The sequence below is a fragment of the Pinus tabuliformis genome, chromosome 3_2 (assembly GCF_031772625.1).
Source record: "Pinus tabuliformis cultivar Carrire ecotype Pingquan chromosome 3_2, CPIR1, whole genome shotgun sequence".
NCBI classification, from domain to species: domain Eukaryota; kingdom Viridiplantae; phylum Streptophyta; class Pinopsida; order Pinales; family Pinaceae; genus Pinus; species Pinus tabuliformis.
In genome coordinates this window covers 153,696,802-153,710,246 of record NC_142302.1, presented here as the reverse complement: position 1 = coordinate 153,710,246, position 13,445 = coordinate 153,696,802, and the positions used below count along the sequence as shown (strand labels likewise).

The 13,445-nt window shown below is 41.4% G+C and overlaps 1 pseudogene; it reads right to left on the bottom strand.

Annotated features, from left to right (window-relative positions):
* Nucleotides 1-12,430: 12,430 nt before the first annotated feature.
* Nucleotides 12,431-12,874, bottom strand: LOC149180272 (sucrose synthase 1 pseudogene; annotated as a pseudogene).
* Nucleotides 12,875-13,445: the final 571 nt, after the last annotated feature.

Here is a 13,445-nt window from a genome sequence, read left to right as displayed (position 1 = left end):
TGCGAATGAAGGGTCTGCGTTGATTGGAGGAAAAGGAAAAGTTCCCAGTAAACCGGAATCTTTAACTAATCCTACGCCAACATCCTTATAAGGGATAGTCGTTTTGCTGACATGCTGGATACTCTCTGAAGAGGCTGGGTCGGATGAAAAGAAAGCCAGCTGGTCTATAGTCACGATCTTGCCATTATGTGGAAACTTTATAACTCTGAAGACCGATGAGACAACCGCTGTCATAGCGTAAGACCAACTTCGACCCAAGAGAAGGTTGTAGTCTAGAGGGGCATCAACCACCTCCACATCCAGACTAACGGTTTTTCCTTCAACCCCTATAGGAAAATCCTGTAAAATGCCAAACAGATGGAACCCACGGCCATCAAAGGCCTTAAGAATTGTCAGGGATTGGTTCAGCGAAGGAGAACCAAGTGATCTCCAACACTGAATCGACATAATACACGTGGAATCTCCCTCATCAATTACAGTCCGATGAATAGGCCTGTTTTTGACTATCACTGGAATCTGGAAAGCCATCTGATGAGGGAGACGCGGTGTACTATTTTCTAGATCAAAGATTATCAGGTTCGGGTCCTGAACATCAACAGCTCCTATAGCCGACAAAAGTATTTTTCGCTGTGCTGGGCATGATTGCAGCACTTCTAAAGCCGACATTGCTGAAGGTGAAACAGCTAAATCCTCAACAATGTTGTAATTCTGGGCCACTCTCGCATGTGGATTGAAAGCAGACCTTCGAAGTACACCCTTGGCGGGCGGTTTTATTACTAAGTCAGGGTTAGGTTTCTCGATCTGTAGTGGATCGGAACTGGGAGCTGAGGTTGATGGATTTGAATGAGAAGATTATGCTTCTTTCGAACCATCAACAGGACTTTTACTACCGTAATCGTGTGATCGAGTCGCAATCCTTACATGAGACATCATCAATATGGGTTCTTCAGTGGCACTCGAGGAAGAACCTATCATCTTACTCTCCTGCTTTGGAAATGGATCTTTCAAAATAGCAAGAGTTGAGGAACCTTTGACGATTTTCACAACCTCGGCCCGATGGGGGCAATCTCTTGTAAAATGATCCTCTTCACAAATTAGACAAGGATATCAAGGTTTGTGCTTTTCATCATTGGTTTCCGACTTTTCTGTTTTCTCCTTTGGAGTCTTGTCTGCTTTACCCTTCTTCTTCCCACCGTTTTTTGATTTAGCCGTAGATGACTCTACAGCGTGAATATCGACGGAAATTTCAGGAGAAGACTCTCCTGTCGGGGAATCTGGTAAGGTTATAATGGGCGAAGAATTCTTTGAAGATTTCTTCTTGCTTTTAGTATTTACTGAACCAATCATGCCATCAGCAGCATGAGATCCCGAAGGAGCAGCAGCGATTTGATTTGACTTTGGAAGATCCGGGATCTTTTCATGTAACGTACCTGACTGAGTGTAAACTAAGTCAAGGTACTGCGCTTGAGAAATTACTTGCTCCTCAGTAACTACTTCGGCCTTAGCTACATCTTCAGTAATCTTCGGTAATAATGATTTAACAAACCATTCAGCTAAGATTTGGTCCGGAATAAAAAATTTCACTAATCGCCGTCGACGTCTCCATTCATGGATATGATTGGAAATATAAGTGGACGTTGACTGTTTTAATGAAGTTAGTAGCTTCGTGCCATTATCATATCTGACCGGCAACTGAAAATGAGTTAGGAACGAGGTAGCTAACTGACTAAAATTGTAAAAAGAGGCCCGTGGTAACTCAATGTACCACTTGGCCGCGAGACCAATGAGCGTACGCTGGAAGAGACGTAAGCGGATCGAATCATCTGAGATGGAATTTGAAGCACACCAGAGGTGGTAAGTCATCACATGATTGGACAGATCCTCTCCAGACTTACCTTCGAACTTGGGTATATCGCTGGGCAACTTATTTGGCATTGGCGGCCAGAACGGAAGATAATTTATTGGATTGTTCGTTAGGCGCGACAAGTCTGGTAAATCCAAAGTTGTGATAAACGGTAATTGCCGATTAGGATCCCTAAAACTCTGGGTCACAAGACCAGTCCCGGGAGGAGGATATCCAGGATAACTTGGAATAGGAATCGCATTCGGGATATTATATCCTCCTGGAAAACCAGGATTAACCGGACCGTACTGGGGTTGCTGAGGTTGTTGATAAGTGTACCCAGGATACGGTTGATACTGGTAAACCGGCTATTGGACAGCAGGCCCGTATTGGTACTGTCCCTGGTACGGTTGATAAGTGAATTGTGGTTGACTAGTGACAACCGTACTTAAACCAGGTTGTCCTACAGGCATCTGAACCGTAGTTTGAATCGTAGATCCAGACAATGGTAAAGATGTCTGAGGAGTAGTTGTAGAGACAGTAGAAACCGGAGCTGTCGATACTCCAGAAGAAAGTGTGGTGGAAGGAGCAGATGTTGCGGTAGTTGCAGCAGTCGTTTGAGATGGAGTACTAGGTGCAATTGGCGGCTGAGTAACTACCGAAGGTACAGAAGTTTGAACATTAGACTGGACCAGTTGCTGGGATGGACCAGCAACTAAGGGTTGTCCAGCTTGAGATGACAACTGTACACTTGGCTGCAATACCTGTTGAACTTGCGATGGATCCCACACTATGTTCATTCCGGGGTATTGACCCATGACAGGTTGAGGATATTGAGATCCATAACCGGATTGAGGGTAGGATTGATAACTGAAAGGCACAGTTCCCGTACCTTGAACATATGATTGACCTTGAGGTGGTTGATAACCTTGACTCAAGTATTGACCTTGAGGTTGATAACCTTGAGGTAAATACTGATACTGGGGTTGACCTTGACCTTGAGGTTGATACCCTTGAGGTAAATACTGATACTGAGGTTGACCCTGGGGTACATATTGAGGCTGGGGTTGACCTTGAGGAATGTATTGTACTATGGGTACATACTGTCCTTGAGGTTGCTCCCCAGACGCAACTTGTGTACCTTGAGGTTGCCCCCAGGCGTTAATTGAGGCTGCCCCCCAGGCGGTAATTGGCCACCTTGAGGTTGAGAACCGGGAACTGAACCTGACATCATGTAAATGTCCCCTACACCCAACAGTTTATTACCATTGTTTCCAGCTGATAACCCATGTTCAACGGGTTGAGGAGATGCTCCCGCAAAAGTACCAGAAAGTGACTGATACCTGGAGGGAACAGAAGGACCGCCGTACAAGAAAGATTCAGGAGATTGAGTGAACACGGACGACTGAACAGACATATTTACAGGAGTATAAATACCTCCAGGTGGAAAAGGAGTACGAGTTGGAGAAAAACTTATCCCTGAGTTGTCTAAATAATTAGTTAATGAAAGGTACCAAGTAGTACTTCTAGGAGGACTGTAAAAGATAGATTCACGCTCCCTTAGATCAATAGTAGGTTGATCTTCAAGGATAGATACGCCAAATTCTTCCTCTGGAGCAAGTTCTTCAATAGCTATCAAACCAGCAGGAAGATTTTCGGTGATGACTCTTTCTACCCTAGGTGAATCAGGTGCACTAGAAGTTGGAGTAACAGGTTCAGATATTTCAGGTTCTTGGCCTATATCACTAGTAGATGAAAAACTACCAGCAAGCTCAGAAACTGCAACAGCTTCAAGATTATAACCTGTTTCTAGACCTTGGTAATTTGGTTGGACTACCAACGACGATTCTCCTTCTTCAGGTGAGCCTACTTTACTGCCACTAGGAGTTACAAGGACCTTCAAACCTTCGTAATGACTCGGGACCTCTTCAGGAGGTTCGCCCCGCAATCTACGGGACTTCCTCAACAAATCGGCCACGGTAACAATCTCAGGAGACTTGCCCCGAAGTCTACGGGATTGTCTCGGTAATTCAGCCACAGTTAAAAACTTTTAACCACTGCACACACAAACAAAGTAAAATCTCAAAGCAAACCACCTAAAGTCTCTAAAGAACCAAACAAATTTTAAGCACACGCCTAAAGAATCTAGGGCGTCAAACCATACAAAAACAGTAGCCTACTGGACTGAAAACACTAGTTGGAGATGAAACCCAACATCGCCGAATTCAGTACAGAAGCGGTGGGCGGAACAGTTACCTCGGCAACCTGCTTAATGAATAGACCGGCACAAGTTCCTCCACTTTAACCGTCTCGAGTGAAGTGAACCCCCCGGAAAATCCAAGTGAGTCTAGCCGACGTCTGCTCCAGGTACAGTGGGATCTTCCCTCCACCGTCACCTCGGTAGAATCCTAAAGATAATGGTCACTAAGGTTACCAATAGCAACAAATGCACCTGGGGGAACAGTCTACGACCCGATAGCACGCAAGGGCAGAGTAACAAGCTCAATCCCCTTGCCGGCTCCTTGACAATAATCCAAGGTTTACTGACAAGTGACCCCAGGCTCCTCGACAATAATCCGAGGTTTACCGTTTGTAGTACGTGCGTATCTGGCATCTTTCCCAATGAAGGAGGATTGATCCCCTCACTGGTTCGGACACGGTCTCGTGCTTCTCCTTTAAGAGGAGCTTTCCCAGAGTACAAATGAAACAATTGGATTTATCCTACCACAAGATGAGCTACTTGTTTGGTTTTGCTGTCTTGGAGAGTTAATTACTCTCCTACTCCAAGACACTAGCCTGATCTATATTGGTGTTTCAGAGCCCTAGTAAATAAAAAGTTACTAAATTGATTTTACTTTAAGCGTTAATTTTATGGCTTTTCTTTAAGACAAAAGGTAGTGGAGATGAAACTGATGGTGTGTAGACTCGACCGAAATCCACTAAAAAGATGCACTTAGGATGATTTATACTAATTTTTCCTTTTTCAATGAATTCCCTAGCTAAGAGAGTTGGAGAATGCAAACTTGATATAAAGACAACTTTCTTGGCAATGAAAATCAAAGAAACAAACTCTTTATCTTTTCAAAACATACGACACATGACCACTAATCACTTCACGAAAATTCATTTTTCTTTCAAAGACTCAAATGCTACCAAAGCAAACTTTCCTTCAAAAGATATTTTTTATATTTTTTCCTAATTAATAAAGCATGTAAAACTTACTTTAACAAAAATCAAAGTTAAAAAAGCTATGGCAATCAAATCAACTCAATTTCACTCAAAAGCAAATCTAAGAGAAATAAATCTAAATGTAAATCTAACGAGTCAAAAGCTTACTAAAGATGATTCCTGGATGTTTTACTCAGTCAAAATGTAACTAAGGACTAGTTAATGCAGAACCAAAAACCAGTCAAAAACAAAAATCAAAATCTTTTGTTCTTTTTCTCAAAAATAAAATTCAAAGTTCAAACAACAAACTTTTTCGAGATTCGCAAAAAGAAGACGCAAAGGTAGGTCTCTCACAAGGGTGAGTTCTATGACAGGCCCGACTCCTAAGAGGACTGAACAAAACCAAGGAGATCCAAAGTTTGACAACCTCTAATGCCAAAGTCACTACAGGACCAGTTAAAAATCAAACCCTAAGGCAAAACCTCTATGAATTTCACTAAAACTCTCGACACTGACGAAACAAGCTTAGGTGAAGATTTATGGCAGAAAACCAGTGGATCTGGGCAGAAAAAACAAATTAAAAACAAGACAAATCTATCATACAGACCAAGGAGTATATGAAACAAATCATGAATAATAATCTATTGAGAAAAGCTCCCTAGAAGCAAAAGCTTTCTAGTGACAAACAAGACAAATAAACACTACCTTTCTCTAAACATGCATTGAGAATACAAGTAATCAGGGGATCTTAACATACCTTTAGTCCAACGCTTTGTAGTAGTCCAGCCTCGCTGATCCGGATGAGCTCCTCCTTCTCTTCGAAACCTGCATTCACCAACAAGCCAAAAGATTAAATAGCACCTGATAAACTCATAAAACAATACATATCTATCATACAGACCAAGGAGTATATGAAACAAATCATGAATAATAATCTATTGAGAAAAATGAGTTCATTTGTATTAAGAGGAAACAAAAGGAACCATTACAACTTGAGCCTTGGTGTTGCGCAAGTCCCTCCTAGGGTCCAGCAAGAGTTTTCCTTTACTTTGATCAGCTCACCCACTCTCAAATAAGGCTAGGAAAGGATGGGAATCTCTCCTCTCAAGCTTTACAAGGGAGTCCTAATTCCAGCAGCATCTACCCTTAGGAATGTTCAGCTTTCAACCTCCCCTCCCTTTGGCCCAATGCATGTATTTATAGTGCTTTAGAGGAAGTTATTCAGGTCCACCATCAATGGGATAAGCCCCTCTTTGGATGGGATAGCTCCCCTCTTGATGGGATAAGTTCCTCTTTGGTAGGGATACATGAACCATCTGGAGGCGCTTCATACACGTCAAACAAGCTTCTAGAATGCTCTAGAAATGACCAAAAGTAACTTTTTTGGAGTGAAACTTGCGCCTTTTGACCTTTACAGGAGTACGCACCCATTGCTTTATAGACAGAGCGTACAAGTACGCAGGTATTGTGAACTTGGGGTGCGTACACGCAGGTAAGGCTAAGAGAAACTGCGTACCCAGAGATATATAGATTTTTAATGACTTTCTCTCTTTCTTGGAGTTTGACATGGAGAGCAGAGGTATGAGGCTTGCCAAGGAGGATAGTATGACAGTTGATGGAGCCATACTAACTGCAAATAGTCATGGTGACAAATTTTAGTGTAACACTTTGTTAGCAATGATGATTGGCTAAGTAATAATTTTGCTACAAATATGCAAAGTGAGTTCGAGATGTCTTTACTTGGTGAGTTGACATACTTCTTAGCGCTTCAAATATCTCAGAAAGAGAATGGAATATTTATATGTCAAACCAAGTACATCAAGGAAATGCCTAAGAAATTCAAAATGGAAAATTGCAAAATTGTCCTTACTCTGATGGTAACAAGTTGCAAATTGAGCATGGACGACTCATCTAAGGATGTGGATCAGAGGTTGTACATATGTATGATTGGTAGTCTTCTATATGTAACAGCCTCCCGACCAGATGTTATGCAAGCAGTTAGAAAAGTAGCAAGATTCTAAGAAGCACCAAAAGAATCACATATTATTGCCGTCAAAATAATAATTCAATATCTAAAGGGCACAACAGAATATTGCTTGTGGTATCCCAAGGGCAACAATCGCATTATTCAATCCTTTACAGATGCAGATTAGGTAGGAAGCATTGATGATCATAAGAGTACTAGTGGAGTAGCATTCTATCTAGGTGTTTGTCTCGTATCATGGTTGAGCAAAAAGAAAACCTCAATCTTGTTATCTACAGTGGAAGCAAAATACATTACAACAAAAGCTTCTTGTACTCATGTCCTTTCGATGAAACAAACTTTGCAATCTCTTCAAGTACAATTTAGTGAGCCAATTCCCATATTTTGTGATAACACCAGTGCCATCAGCATCTCTAAGAATCTTGTCATGCACTAAAAAACAAACAAAAAATCTGATCAAATATCATTTTGTTAGAGAAAAGGTCATTGAAAAGAATATCAAACTTGAATATGTTGGTACAAAATGTTATCGGGAAAGCTAGTGTCCATTCAAAGCTACTAGGCCCACTAAGACGGGTAGCTATCTTAGAAAGAAACAAACCAAAGTTATTTGTGTTTTCCTTTATGGGAGATAGATGAGAGAGAAGTAGAGAGTACCAACCTCAGTCTTTCACTAGTCTCCTTGCTTGTTTCCTCTCTCCCTTGATAGATCCTTCACCACTCCTTTCTCACTTGTCCCACTTCAAGAGACACCTATAGAGTCAAAGCAACAAAATACCATCAAAGCATAGAGATCTATAACCATAAACAATATAGGATCAAATGTACATTAACCATACAAATGCATATACAAATACAAGTTTCAAAGATATACAAGTATATGGAGGAAAACTCAAATAGATTTATTGATAGAAGTAGTAGAAGAGAGGACTGCAACCAAGCTGTCTGATCTAGAATCATCCTCCCAGCATGAAATCCCTCTTCACCTCATAAAAAGAAAGATCACCCAACAATACAATGTCTCAAAGAGAAACCAACAACACTTCCTTACAAATTACCAAATTCCAGCCTTTGGATCTCTAGGATGAGGGATCCATATATAGATGTTTGTAGGAGAGTGAGCCAACTTCTGGGATTTTGATTAGTGTCATTTCAATGATATTTCTTGGTTCCACTTGGAGATTTCATGATCTCTTACTCATCCCTGGGCGAATTCAGAGAGGCAAGTGTCATATGAGCAGTTTCTAGAAGATTCTTTGAGTTTCCACCTAGCAAACTGCCTCTGCCATTTGTCTGCTCTCTCTCATTGCACCCTACAGAAGGGATTTTTAGAATGCATTGCACCCTCAGTAGGGAGCAGTCTGTATGGTCTAGTTTTCACCATTTTTGAGCATTTTTTCAGGGAGAACTTCTGGGAAATGGTGTAATTAGTTGTCCTTGATCCTTTATGGTTTGAAACAAAACTTTTAGGGGTTTATAAGCCCTTGGTTTATGGACATATGTGATTGGGGTTACAGTGCCAAAATATGTCTATAACAATTGCCCCCTAAAGCATGAGGTCATAAATCTTCTAATGTTAGGTGAAATGCTTTATCATGAGGATCCGAGGTTTTTCGAAATGGAAGGCGACCTATAATAAGATACAATACAATACATTATCTTCATAATATTTTCATGATCTAGCTGAGGTGGGAATTCCCATGCTCAGCTTTATAAATTCATTTTCATGTACATAGGACAGACAATCGTCTGTGTGGCAGACTGATGATTCTGGTAGAGCCATCATCCCTTAGCTTGGATGACTATCTGTGTAGCTATGATGTACATTTGATGTCTTTATTTTCTTGAATATATCGTAGCCTAGATGGATGAAACTAGATCCGGGGTCTTCAGATTCGTTCAGTCTTCGTCCGAAGTACAAGTCGATCCATGTGAAAAGATGTTCTGATGTCGAACATGGAAAGACATCGCCTGATTACCAGCCAATGATGTAAGTTGTTAACAGGCGCGAGAGGAATCATTGATAATGATGATGACCCTCAAGGTACTGCAGTACAATTCACGTGGTGTGAAAACATGAGTTGATGTCGAACACCACGCAAAATCTTTCGGTCGAAGGCCATTGATGTAAACCTATCGCCGGAAGTGAGAAATTTGCCATTGAGGCATGCAAGCTTCAAAGTACTGAAAGGGTTTTTCCTAAGTCAACTTCTTGGATAATGAGCTGTTGTCGATAAGAAGTGACCTACCGTAGGAGGGCCTTAATGAATCCCACATCTACTACATGGAACGGAGAAAATGATTTTGTGGAGATGAAAATGATCGGATGATACAAGGTTCAGGGTGGTAGTCATGAAAGAATGGAGCGTTATGGTATTGTAGTGGATGAGATGTTAGCTGGGTTGGTGAATTCTTTGAGTGACTTCTCTTGAACATATCGGCAAAATTGGAATGGATTGGTAGCGTTAACCCCAAATGAATGGTACGGAGGACCAATGGTGATATGACCGGTGAACAGAATAACTCAACCCAACTCAATCATGCTGATGGAGTGGAAGTGTTGGTGGGCCCCAGTATTGTAGCAATAATGATACAACTCCTGGAACTCCCTTCTTTAATTTTATCAACCTGGTAGTTCATAACAAACTTGGAAGCGACGATGCTGTATGCACAAGTACTAGCTCTTGCCACAGCTGTCACTTGGTCAGCTGGCACAAGTCCACTAGGGGCTCAAGCCAACTTATATGAGCTCTTAGAAGAAGCTTTTTAGCTGATGGATGAAAGCTAACTCAAAGGAAGCTAATCTACTTGCGGAAAGAAACTGAAAGCCAAACAGAAATGCAAACCCTAGCAAACCCTAATTCTACCAGCTAGACCTACTGATGTGAAGGAGAGCATGCAAACTACTGGAAGGGATGCCATTATTTCTATGAAGGTAAAATACATGTGTCTAGACTACCTCTACCCGAAGAAAACATCTTTTTGTATTTTTGAATAAGTTATTAGAATTATCATGCATGTGCTTTGAACTGGCTTTTTGTTGTGCAGGGGTGGATCAAGGAGGAGAAATGCTTGGAAAAGGTTGGGAAGGTTTAGAGAGGGTCTAAGGAGTCCCTAACATCCTTCCAGAGAGTTTCACAAAGTTTGGCTATCAGGAAACCTCATTTGTGAGCTTCTACAGGAAGTCGGCAGGGGTTCTACAGGATGTTCAGAAATTTCTACAGGATGTTTGAAAAGCGGATTTTAGAGGATGAGTGAGTGAGGGAAGATGCATGAATGGATAGGGAGGTAGGATAGGGGCCTGGAGTGACCCAGGGACTGGTGGATGGAGTGGTGAGAGGGTGTAGAAGGCTAACTTGGCTTAAAGAAGGCTAAGACAATGATTGAGCAAGAAGGTAGGGCTACATGGGCAAAAGGATAGGTGTGAGACGAGGAACCTAGCTAGGAGATGGAACAGCTGGCTCTGATGAAGCTTACGTGGATGAGAGAGTGGTAGAGATGCCCTGCACAATGTACATTTAACCGAATCAACAAAGTCTTACAAATAATCAAAGCCCTAGCTAATCTAATCTAACTGTCAATAAAACGAATGAACAACAACTTTATTTGGAGGAGAACCATGTATATCAAAGATGCAATGAACCATTTCAGAGATCTGAACACATAACCAACTTCTACAAATGAAAACAGTACACTCAGGATTGCATGGTAAAGCAAACTAGTGTTTTTGTGGGCAGCAAAGTCATCCTAGTCACAGCTCCTGATCCCACTGAGGGAGAGGTGAAACCACAGATGTTTGATGGCCCTTTTCTTGAAGCTTTCTCTGTTAACAACCTATCAACTAATTCTGAGCACGAAAAGCTATTTTATTCATCAAAAACAACCTAAATAACAAAACAAAAAATCTAAATAGCAGATTTTATTCTAAGAACGCAGCAAAGACACATGAAAGTAAACAAAGGAGGTACTGGGCACTTGAGATGGGCCCAACCCCAAGAGCTACAGCCTCCTAAGAGAGATTTAGAGCTGGTGCCAAGCTGGATTCATCTTTATTGAGCAAGAAATGTTACATTCCAAAAACTGTCCACAAAGGAAAGCTTGAAAATGTGCTGAAATGAAAAGCTAATCTACTGACTAAAATCGAACTACAAGCTAGCTAATCTTCTGCCTACAAAGTGACTACAAAATGACTAAAAAAAATGACTAACTGAAATGAGGCCCTAAGCCCTCTTATTTATACAAATTGAGGACCCAACAGTCCTCCTAAACTTTAGGGACTCGACTGCCCAAAACTTGCAGTTAACAGCAGTCCTACTTGACTTGCTTGGCTGCCCTTGTGATAATCGATTTGGTGGCCCTTGAACTTCGAGCTGATGGTGGAGAATTCGAGGTAAGGGCCCATAAATGAAGGGGACACCTTCCTACAAATCCTCTCCCTTGTTCTCCCACGAATTTGGCTGCCAAGTGCTCATTAAAACCTTTGATTTTGTCTCCAAATTGACCAAAAAGACTACACAAAGCAAACATTAGACTTTTTGGCATAAAGACTAACCCAATTCACTCTATTAGCATAAATATAATAAAAAACATGCAATAAACTAATGAGAATGGTGGATTAAGTCAAATTAGGAGGTTGAATGAGCCCATATAATTATCCATTTTTGGGGCTCATCATCACCCCCCTACTGAAAGTGTTGCTCATCCTCTGAGCAACCAATCTATCTCCTCATCTTTGATGGCCTTGGTGGCCTCCCTGTCATGCCAAGATTTTGAAGTGATGTCCTCTTCTCGGTCATGAAACCATGTTTTTCTCTCTGCTTCTTCCCACTGCCTGCTCCTTTTCCTAGAGAATTCTCAGCTTTGGTATGACTGTGCAAGTATATTCAACCAGATGGTGGCAATGGTGGTGAAAGGAGATGAAACCAATGGAGGATGGAAGAAAAGAGTGGTTGCATGCCTCCTCAATAGACTTCAAGCTTCAAATCCCTCTCCATAATCGATTATGGCCTGTCCAAAGGCTCTACAGGATGTTTCTGGTAGAAATACAAAACTTCCTGTAAAAAGTCCTGTAGCTTCCTGTAGAAGGTTGAACCATGACTAGATTGTGTCCGAACCCTAAAAAAATGAGTGTTCATGGAGGGGATGGATGTGAGGATGCCTGGGAACTTGGTAGGGACCCTTCTTCTTGTGTTGGGAGGCCCCCTTTCCGCATTGTGTTCCTACAACCTGCAACAACTTCCAGGGATTAAACTTGTTTTTTTTTTTCCTCTCTGTTTCTTCCTTCTTTTTCTTTCTTGCTTTTCCTCTTGCTTTTCCTGTGGCTTTTCCTGTGATGGTTTGCCCTAGGTTTTCTTTCCCTTAGCTTCCTTACCCTTAATTTTCTTCTCTGCCTCAATATATTGCTTCCTCATGCTCTGTTTTGGCTTGTGCACTGATCAGAATGGGAACTCTGTATATGGTTTCCTCCCCAGAATGTGGAGGACAGTATCCCTCAAGTGTTTGTTCTTTGCAAACCATTCAACCAGTCCTATCATGTTTTTCACTCTATCGAGTCTTGCCATAGAAAAGATAATGGGATTTTTATGGTCATTCAAAATGCACATGTGTTCAACAGTCTGTTCAGGATTGAACAAGAGTTCCTCAATTGAACCATGTAAAGCAGTAAGACAATGTTGCTTCTCTATATAAGGGAAATAAATCTGCATGTCTACTCCAGGAGAAGCAATGTTGAATTTGGGATCAAAAACATCAATTCCATGAACCACATGATAAAGACCATGAAGGGTGAAAGCAGTGTGGCTCTCATACTGTCCAACAGTATCCTTGCTTCCAGCAATCTCTTGATATGTGCTAGTGATAATAAAATCTGCATGATTCATTGCAATTAGATCTGCAGTAAACTAGCAAGAGAAATGGTATTTTCCTTCATATTTTTTCCAGTATATGTTTGAATCTAGGTATTTGGTCTTCAAAGCATGGGCTAGGTTGCACTGAGTGATTCCTTGTCTATGTGAAATTAGAGATGCAACTAAATTTCCATCACTGTAATTGCCAATGATCAGGTCAGGTTGACCTTTTAGCTCTACCATTACTTCATTTAATACATCCTCTGAAAATCTCTCCAAGTAAGACCACACATCAAATCGAGAAACCCATTTCTGCAGAACTCCTTTTTCTGTTCTAAAGGGTACCCGGAGTATCCTTGAATTTTGTGTTCCACCAATTCTTTCAATTCGTTGATTGCATGGAAGAGTGTTTTTTCCAAGCATACCTCTCTCAGAACTCCAAACTCGATGAAGAAAAGTCTGGGCTTCTCTGCTCCAGAATGTTGTGCCATACTTCCTGTAGAAGACCCCCCCGTTTCCTGTAGAATGTTATTCTACCTTTGAGTGAGCCCGATATGTGGGAGAATTTCGAAAGCAGGTAGAAAAACTCAATGGAGGACGATAG